The following is a 10,948-nucleotide window of genomic DNA, read 5'->3' on the forward strand; positions in this document are numbered from 1 at the left end:
GCTGTTGCATTTCAGGTTTTTTTTTTTTTTTTTTTTTTTTTTTTTTTTACATGTTTCTGATTTTGCTGTCATGGTACTGAATTTTCCATCATGTTTCTGAATTTGCCGTCGAGTTTCAGAATTTGCTGTTACATCTCCAACTCCAACATCTTGACCCAACTGTAAAAATAATGTAAACAAATGTTTTAATGGTCAATATTTACTGTAAAAGCTTACTGTAAAACCAAGTGCACTGATGAAAATTACATGTGATTTTGCTTCTAGAGAACAACACAAACTGCTTTCAAAATACTTTTGCATGCAGAACAAAAATATCCCATCTCACAGCCATGGAGATTTGTATCAGGTTTCTTCTCATGCATCTAACACCATCATTGGGGACTTGTTCGTACAGATGGATGTGTTTTTATTCTGACAGGCTGCGACAGCTTATGGTGCTCCTGTAACGTGCCTACAAAAAAAACCACCAATTAGCATGCAGGAGAGCTGTGAGGGGGAACTGGGTTAAGTGTCTGACGCTCGTCTTTTCTGGTGCTTGGAATGAAAGGAAGGCAAAGCAATCAATCAAGACAAATATGATTTAAAAGATCAGACTCTCCTCAACTGGCATGTTCATGTAGAATACAGTGTAAAAGGATCAAAATTATCATTGCAAATTGTCCAATAAATAAATATCATCTTTGTCAAATGACCATCTTATAAGAGGAATAAAACACTTCAGGAAGTGCTGTTATAGGAAATAATCAACTTCAGGGAAATAACTCCGCTTCAGGTCAGGCCATATCACACTAACCTGTTGTTGATTATTTTTCTATAACAGCACACTCCCGAATGTTTATTCCTCATTCTTTACTTAGTGCAGTTGGTCTTAGAGCATCACTGAGCTCAAATCTGAAAATCAATGAAGTTATTTCTCCAGAATTTCAACTTCAGTGAATATTAAAGTGCAAAATGTAGGATTTCAGTTGGACAGGACAGAATGTGTCATGACACCAAATGTAAGACAATGTCGTTGAACAGAAAAAATTCTGTGGCTCATTTCCTTATTGTACTTTTGAGCAAATGTTTGATGACATTTGATGCTTTGCACAGACAGCTAAATAGTTGATGGAACAACACTTTTTTTTTTTCTCTGCTGTCTTTTCAGAAACTTGTGTAACATTTACTAATAATTTGGATGGGACTTACGATGGGTTCCAACCTTTGTTGTCCTCTTGTGCACGTTTTGTCATTTTCTCCCTCATGCGCTGGCCACTGTTAGCTATGTGCTCATGATATTAATACAAATGGCTCTTTTGGCAAAGTGCAGGCCAAGGGCTTGTTGTTCAAATTAATCCCCCACATGCTCTGTGGTTTTTTTTCTCTAATCAGCAGCCAGATTAATTAAACGCACATGGTGCATTACTCATAAACATGCTGTCTACTCTCTCAGAGGTGACTGTGGGACTCGGCCTGGTTACTGCTGCTTTGGGAGGCTGTGAGTGGCATTTTACTCAGACCTCTACGGTACATTTTGGTTATGATTTGTTTCCTCTAGCCCAAGACTAAAGCCAAAAGCAATATTATGTCATATATTATGTCAAAAATTATGTTTTAAGATAATTTATGATCATTCTGAGATACTAAAATGTAATATTGATAACCTTCTCATTTTTTAAACCTAGATAATATTATATTTTTGTCTTCACAAAAACACCAGTTCCTGAAGGAACTTTAAGGTAAATTAAATAAAATTGCATGTGCATTGTTGACTATGCCCCATATTTTGTTCTTTTAGATAGAAATTCATTAAGATGAACACACAAAACAGAACAACATGTGCTTTTTTACTCATACTTATGGTATGCAAAATATAAGTTAGCTTCTATTGTCCATTTTTGATTTGCCTTGTTGGTAACATGTACTTAATGTTTGGGTGCAGCACTGCCTCACAGCTCCAGGGTTCCTGGTTCGATGCTGATCCTAAGCTTGGGTTTCTGCCCATGTGGAGCTTTGCATGTTATCACTGTGTTCATATGGGTTTCCTTCAGGTTCCCCAGTTTCCTGCATTGGCTACAGATTCTCCGTTAAGTGGACTGGCAATGCTAAATTTCCCCTATGTGTGAATGTGTGTGTGTGTGCTGGTGCCTTGTGATGCACTGGTATCCCATCCGTGGTGTATTCCCGCCTCACACCCAGTTTCCCAGGAGAGTCTCCAGATCCTGACCAGGATAAATGTAATTCACTTATATAGTGATATTATCGTAGCCCAGAAATTAAGACGCTGGCTTGTTTTTATGTTTAGGAAACTAGTGCTATAATCAGCTCTACAGGGAGGAGGTTTCATGCATTTTAGATATTAAGACAGCAAAAAAAATAACACATCATCTCTAGCATCCAGAGCTAGGCCTCTTTAATTTGGGGAGCTGAAGACATGGTGAATGTAATGTGCGTTAATAGGGGGGAGCCACACGGGACGTGTGTGTTTCAAGCTGTTGGGTTTCCTTTATGAAGCTCATCAGAGGAGTTCTGCACATCTGCGTCCATATGCTCCCACCGAACCAAACTCATTAAACTCAATAAACTCAGAACTGGGTGAATAATGAGCTGCTCAGTGCAAGTTCGGCCAAACAGGGAAACCTACTGCAGCTAGTTCAGGGTCGTCTCTTCATTTAAAACAAAAATTAATGTTTGCTCTGCTCTAATACACCTGAATTAACTATTAATCAGGTGTGAGTGAGCAGAAAGACAATGCTGATTATAAAAAAAACACAGCCTGTAACTTTCTGTAGTGAGTTTTCTGTAGTGTCTAGAGACCCTAGTGAGATATCTGCAGACTTTTTGAGCAGATGTTAGTGATTGTCCTTCATCAATACAGATCTCCAGCTCACATCACATCCTCTGGTTATACGAGTTGAGAGAGCAGGTTCAGTCGACTCACTACCAGTGTGTAATAACTGACTGAGTTGCTCTTGCATGAGCCGATGTTCACATTGACCAATCACTGATCACCATTGCTCCCAATGACCAATCAGTGATCACCAATGTTTGTCCCACCCTCTCACACTTGTTTTGTTCTTTTGTTTTAAGCTCTTTTTCCTGGCTATTTACAATCCACGTCCCCCTGCCTGATTTGCACTGGCGTACACATGCAAACATTTTTTAGGCTTTTTACGACTCGATATGTACCATGCATGTGTGTAATTTTATGACACTACAACACATCATGTGACATTTCAAAATAACTCATACACTGTACAGTAAAAATACAGTATATTAACTCTGTTAGGAACAACATCAACTACCACAGCAAATTCTCTTTTAGTAACTGAAATTGAAATATTTTATTGATTTTATTGATAAAAACAAAACACTAATTTTGATATGTTGTTTTTACTTAAGAAAATGTTTGGATCCACTTTGAATAGAAAATTGTAAATAATATTCTATATTAAATAATTGCTGCTTATAACAAAACTACCTTTAAAACTTTCACTCATGTCTTTCAGTCATATTTCACTATTTAACTTCTCTGGTCAAATTATAGAGAAAATTCCATTGTTTATTGTCACATCTGTAACACTGGAATTGTCCTTACACTTTCATGAAAAAATAAACATTTATTTCTTATACATATGAATGACCATCTCACATAGTGTATAATTCTGATGACGCCACTAAATGACATCACCATGGTAATTCTGATGACATCACTAAATGACATCACCATGGTAATTCTGATGACATCACTAAATGACATCACCATGGTAATTCTGATGACATCACTAAATGACATCACCGTGGTACTCGTGGTACTTTCATAATTGTGAGTTTTTTATTTATCATCTTTTTTTTTCCATTGTGTGAATGTTTTTAATGGGTGTTAATTTTGGGAGTTCATTTAAATTTAGTTTTAGTCTTAATCTTTGTCACGCATAATAGTGTTAGTTACTGTATATTTCAGTTATTAGGTTATTGTTGATTTTAGCTACAATTTAGACAAAAATGTTTCCACTTCTTTAAAGCCTCAACCTTTTAATCCAATGTTGTGCGCAGACCAACATTTCAGTCCACAGTAATTATTGGCTCTGAGATAATTATTGACTCTTTTTCCGAGAGCAAAAGTTAATCTCCCTTTTTAAGTAAACAAAAGAGCTAAATTCACCTCTATTTGGCAATTTGCACTGTGAAATGTTTGTGCGTGCATGTGTACATATATATATATATATATATATATATATATATATATATATATATATATATATATGTATGTATATATATATATATATATATATATATATATATATATATATATATATATATATATATTGTATAAAATATGTATATCACTTTTGAACATGCTATTAGATAACGTATCCCATAAAAAAGGGCAACACCTTTGAAGATTATTTGAAGTTGTTATATTTACATCAAAAAACTCTGATGTCATCTCTATAAGATCTGAGTTGGAATTATTTTAACTTCATTTAATGTTATCTTGAGCATCCATGTATAACTGTGTACCACTACATTTGTAATGTAGACAAGATTTAAAAGTGCACTAGTTTTGGTGAAATATATTTATGGTTTCTAAAAAATGAGGTTTAAAAGTGTGTTATAAAAAAAAAAAAAACAAGACGTTACCCATAGCAACATGTGAGTGGTTTCCCCAGGATGACATAAAGAATAGAATTCAGGGGAAAAAATGAAATTAAAAAAAAATTACATTTGCAACCTGTAACATTAGACAAAATCAGAAAAATGTTGGGGAAAAAAGTTTTTCCCATGACCCTCTCAGTCTCTGTACTCGATTTAAAGAAAGCAGTGTATGATATCCTGCAGAGTTAGGATAGATATGTAGGGAATAATATGGCATAATTTAACAGATACAGTTTGCCAGGAATAATGTGTGGGTACAAAGATTACAACTTCAAAGAACCAAGAGCTGCACAGAGGATATGAAACATGTTGGAGCTAGCTAGAAAGGCAAAGCGTGGGCAAACAAGTCATTTTAGACCATTTGTATCACATTCAGTAAGGGAAAAGCAAACTGTTGAACTGATCATTTATTGTTTTCACAATTAACATCTGTTTATTATTAGACTTAGATTATGCGCAGCATCCATCCCTGTGAATAAGTTGTTACTATAGCAATGATAATGTATTAGAATGAGTGCATCAATCTTATACATGAGAATCTTGTTGTCTGGGAAATCTTATATATTGGATGATTTAAACATAATCAAAACAGTCGTTGTAACAATTAAGTGTATGTTAATGTTTGACAAAACAGTGCTGCATGAACACCTGTGCTTTATTTTTTTTCACATAAAGCATCCAAAAGGTCCTGCGATTCATTAGTGTAGTGTCATTTGATGGTTCTTGTATCAGTAATTAAATCTGATGTGATTCTGTGTAGTGTCATACGCTCTAGATATTTTTTCCATAAACACCTGCTGTTTTAAATAACAGGAAATGCTGTGAAGAATAACAATGAGTCCTAACATGAGTGCAAAAGCTCATTTTTATTTCAGCAGACATACTCGATGTGTTCGAGTTCTCTGAACATTTCAATCTGTAAATTCAACTTTAGCCCTGGATATTCTGTTGTGGACAGTTTGACTGTTTGCCAAGATGATGAAATGATATTTTTATCTAAGTACATAACACTGAGTTTTATTTTATGAACACAATCAAACATTAGGATCATTTTTAAATAATCTGGCTATTTGTGGAGCCATAGAGGTTTTTATTCCTGAACTTGCCAGCAACAAATCACATTAGGTCAGAGTTGATATTATTTATAGGCAATTTTTTTTTAATTAGTGAGGTTTGGGTTAAACCCGTTAAATAAAAAGTGACCAAATAAACAGGCTAAAAACTATAATACGGCAATAGTAAACAAACAAACAAACAAACAAACAAATAAATAGTGATTTCCACCACTGTAACAAATTAAAAAGATCACAGAACCCCTGGCTACACTTCACAGACCCCACTCTGAGAACTACTTATCTAACGAACATAAAAATTCATATTTACATTATCCAGATGGTGTTCGGGGTCATTTACATCAGTATTGTTTATACTGATCCTCACTGAGATGAAAAGAAGACAGGTTGGATATTTTAAAAAGAAATATAACTGTTGTAAAGCTATAAAATGTAAACAGATGGCCCGGGGCAATGGGTCAGAACAGGATGGGTGGCGCTGTTGTTTCTCGATGAGGCAGTGCGAAATGGACAAAATGGGGAATGATGGAGGGCAAATCAAGGCTCTGTTTTTACTGAGATGTCAAATTCCGATGCAAATCGCCCTTCGCAGTTGGAGAGCTTTGAGGGGAGCCGAGCTTTCACAGCAGCTAAAAAAGTCTCCCTGTATTTATCCAGATCTCGCAGTGTGACTCCATGACAGCTGCTTTAGGTCCCTAAATAGCCCGTTGTGAAAGCTCAATATGACATCTTTACTGTGGAGGGATTAGATATCCAATTAGACACTGATTTTTGCAAAACGTGTCATTTTTTTGGGTAAATAATCCAGTAGGGTCAGATTACAGAGTACAGAAGGTGTGTCACTGAGCTCATACAAATGAAAGACGCTCTGAGTTGGTGTCTTAATGTGGGCCACATGACGCCTTTTCACTGCTTCCAATAAACAAATGAGTCACACATGGGCTACGGAGAGCACTCTGTGAGCCTATGTGAAATTTTTAGATCTGATGTGGATGCCTTGAAAAAAAAATCATAACTTGTGCAACTAGACAGGATGCAACTGTGTGACTGGAAGCAATATATCTCAGTTGAAAATACGTGCAGCAGGGAGTGTGTTATTAACAGTTTTGTATTTTAATAACATAGAGCCTGCAACTTGAGTCCAAAAGTTGCATCAATATTCGTGTGGTGAAAGTTACGCGTATTCAGAGTCGGGTTATGCAGGTACTTTTCAGATTATGCAAATGACCCAGGTGTACTTTATGCCTCCATGGTTTGCCAGAATTTTTAATCGTCTCTAGACCACTGCACGTGTCTTTAAGCCTGGAAAAAAAAAATCCGGACATATGAAAATGCAGACCATAGAACAGTTGCAGGCAGAAACACCTTGTTGATGAGAAGAAGAATGGCCAGACTGGTTCTAGCTGACAGGAAGGCTATTGCAAATATATATATATAGTTTACAAACGTGGTGTGCAGAAAAGCTTGACAGGAAGCACAACACACAAAACCTTGAGGTGGATGTACAGTTGTTCCTAATAAAGTGGCTGCTGAGTGCGTGAATGAAGAGATGGTGAGCGGTTGTTGACATATCAACCAGCCTCAATTATAATGTACTGTATGTACTTTATTCTTTCATTTGAATTATTGATTTTAATCTTTATTGTCATCAGAGCGCACAGGTCATTCTTGTCCCTAGCACACCTGATCCAGCTCATGATCCAAGTGTGTTTTAATAAGTCGGAAAATTTTTCAGGTATATTAAAGCAGGAAAATGTGTAAACTGTAAACTGTGATATGATTTCAACTCTCAAGGCAACAATTTATATTATAAATTGATTAGAAATTGAAATAAAAATATTTAATGATACCCGTAAATCTGCCATGATACAATATGATTCAATTTAGTAGCCTCTGGCCAAAATGTGACCAACTTTGTTCAGAATCCCTCAGAATCTACTGTTTTTAAAGTGTCAGAGTTACAGCCAAATCCCCTTGCTATCCTATTTATAATCATGTATAATCGACAATCTATTTATGGTTGTCACTGCGATTTATTTCAATTCTTTTCAATCTGAATTGTCTGATCTTCACATCCGTAGGAAAAACACTGATATACTATTCTCAGTAATGTTAAATACTGTTCTTCAGGTGTAGAGTCACATTGCAGACAATTAACTCGCAGTTTATTAAATCTCACAAAAACCAGTGGAGTAAAATGACACTAGCTGTCAGGAAGAAAAAGGTAAAAATAACAGCTGGGGATGAAAATTGTGCAGAGTGAAAATAACCAAAAATTATGCCTCGTTTCAGAGACAGCACTCCGAGCTACACGAGTGATCTCACTAGTTATCTATTCTAACTCTGAGCTTTCTGTACAGACATTAATTAAACCTAAAATAAGGTGTTTTTTTTAATTAAACCTAAAATAAGCTATTTTGAATGCTGAAGTTGACCTTTTAGTGCTTCCTGAAGCCCACGGTACTAAATAGCCAAATGCTTTTACAGAAAATAGTATGACATTTAAATGTGCTGATATTTAGTCTATGAATCTGGGTCTAGTGTTCAAATGTATTCATTTGCCCACGATGGGTTGGCGCCCCGTCCAGGGTGTCCCCCACCTTGTGCCCTGAGTTTCTTGGGATAAGCTCCAGGCTCCCCGTGACCCTGTGTAGGATAAGTGGTACAGAAAATGGATGGATGGATGGATGGATGGAAGGATGTATTCATTTGGCAGATGATTTAATCACAAATCACTTCAAAGTTAGGCAGTAAAAAAAAGTGTATAAGGAGTTTTCTGTAAGGAGATGTTTATTCAGGACAAAAGACTTTCTTAGTAACATAACTGTTACTAAGATAACATAACATAAGCTGCCTTTATTTGTCTTATTAACTACAAGGGAACAAAAAAAGATGCTGATGAGGAAGTGACTGTTTGTAGCTGCTATAACGTAAGTGATAACGGAAACTAACTTGTTTCGTGGACGTTCCATAATGTTAAACATTATTAACTATAAATGGATAAAATGTACAACATGTTACTGTTTATTAATTTTTTTTTTATGTAACTGTTAGCAAATTGCTGTGGTATAAGCGGAATGAAACATGCTGTTTTAGGACAATAATCAACACTTTGGAGTGGTAAGAGTAACTCCGTTTGCATTGAGCCATATCACACCACCCCTTTGTTGATTATTTACCTACTACAGCACACACTATAATGTTATAATACTGTGTCTCTTGACCAAAATCCCTTCTGATATTGGCTAAGACTGAACAGAGCGGATGGCGTTGTCCCTTCATCAAAGCCAACGATGCTGGAAAAGTCAGGTGTTAGGATGTCTCTCATCAATAATTTAGCTTGTCAGTGAGCTTTATGGAAAAGCATAAGTTACATTATGGAAAATAAGTTAAAATAGCTAAATAGGCTTCCAAGTGCTGCAACAGAAAAGCATTGGCCTGGTTGTCATGGGATTAAAACCATCTTCGAATCCTGTTAATGCCACAGCTATCCTTGGTCATGAGCCAAAGGACCAAAATTGGCCGTGCTCTCAGCATGGGAGGGGTATACACTCTCTCCCCTGTCAATCACGGCAACACCAGCCAACTGTGAGTTCATGTATGTGGAAGAGGGCAGACAGCGCTTTCCTCCAAGTGTATTATGCTGCCCCATTGAAGCATGAACTGTAGTTTGACTTACTTCACATGTCTCAGAGGAAGCACATGTTAGCCTTCATCCCATCGTATGATAGGGGAGAGCTGGCTAGTTGGTGGGAATTGGCAGGTGACCAAATTGGGGAGAAAATGAGAGGAAAAAACAGCAAATTCAACATAGAATAGAGCTGATCTTGTCATATTGTTCAGATTTATCACTGGTGTCTTGTACAGTTTTGTTACAGTTTTACACTAATGCTACATGAATGCAAGCTTGGTATTCGGTTCAATGTAGCATGAAAGTTGTAAGTGTATGAATTGTAATTTGAACCAGTAACATAATCGCTGTGAAATTGAATTCTCAGATTTTACATGAGAATGGCTTATATTTATGACGCTTAGGCTGCACTCAAAGTTTTTATTTAACAAACCTAATTATGGAGTATAGCCTTACCATCTCATTGTTACTTTTCCATATTATTAATTTTGACAGAAAAACAACTCCATATGAGTGGAAAACAGAAAAGGTTACACGCATCATAATGACGCATAATGACTGCACAAGCTTTTGAAGAACACATTGCGTTCAGGATGATGCCATGTCCTAAATGCAGGCAGAAATGTTTCTACCTTCGACAGTTACTTTTTTATTGATTTACGTGAATATTATTGCTGTTGTTGTTGCCTTTTATTTCCGTGTATGTATTCAGGTCATTAATTTTTATCTGTATTTTTCTGTGGCATTAGGATAGAGGGTATATGTCTCAGCTTAATCGAGATCTCTGTGCTCACCATTGGGTTTAAAATTTGCATAAAACACAATAAAAAGAGTGTTTAACCTGTCTGCTATGTTGCTTTTAAGCTTTTCTTTTGTGGACTTAACTAAAGACTTTCACTATCTCAACCCTTCCTCTGAAAAATGTGAACAATTTGTTTAATTGTCTAAGTAGGAAAAAGGGAGCTACACTGTCGTATTTTTAGATGCAGCCCATAACTGTAACTGCATACGGACTCCGGCTAATTATCCCAGTACAGAGCATGATGATATTACTAAATTCTAATGACATTAATGCTGGGAGAGAACGATTTCAAATACAAGTTTATTTACAGTACATTAAGCAGCCTAATTATGTCATTGTGTGTTTCTCCCCTGATGGGAAACACACTCTTCATCTTATACAGTGGAAAACTTTGAAGGATAATCAGCTTTATGAATATAATTTCTTTTTATTGTAATTTCTATATGAATGTCCTGTTTATTGGACACTTGTACACTAGCAAGTAATAGTGTTTATATTCCATTGATTAAAATCAGTCCATCCGTTGTTCCAAAGTCCAAATAGCATTAATTTTGGCACCTCTTGCTCCATCAAGGTTCCATCATTCTCTACTAATGCTAAGCTATTAACTTTTATTTCCTTTCTTTTTTTACTAGATGTCAAAGTTGGATTTATTTCTCTCATTAGGAACGTCACTGTCAGGCCAACAAACCAACATGAATTTTCTCTGCCATGATTCTTTCGCTTTCATTTCAATTATATTCAATATATACACTAGAGTGCTGTTTTGCTGCCATGGTTTTTGCTCCACTTGTCCCCTTAGAG

Source organism: Pangasianodon hypophthalmus, chromosome 17, assembly GCF_027358585.1.
Source record: "Pangasianodon hypophthalmus isolate fPanHyp1 chromosome 17, fPanHyp1.pri, whole genome shotgun sequence".
Lineage (NCBI taxonomy): Eukaryota > Metazoa > Chordata > Actinopteri > Siluriformes > Pangasiidae > Pangasianodon > Pangasianodon hypophthalmus.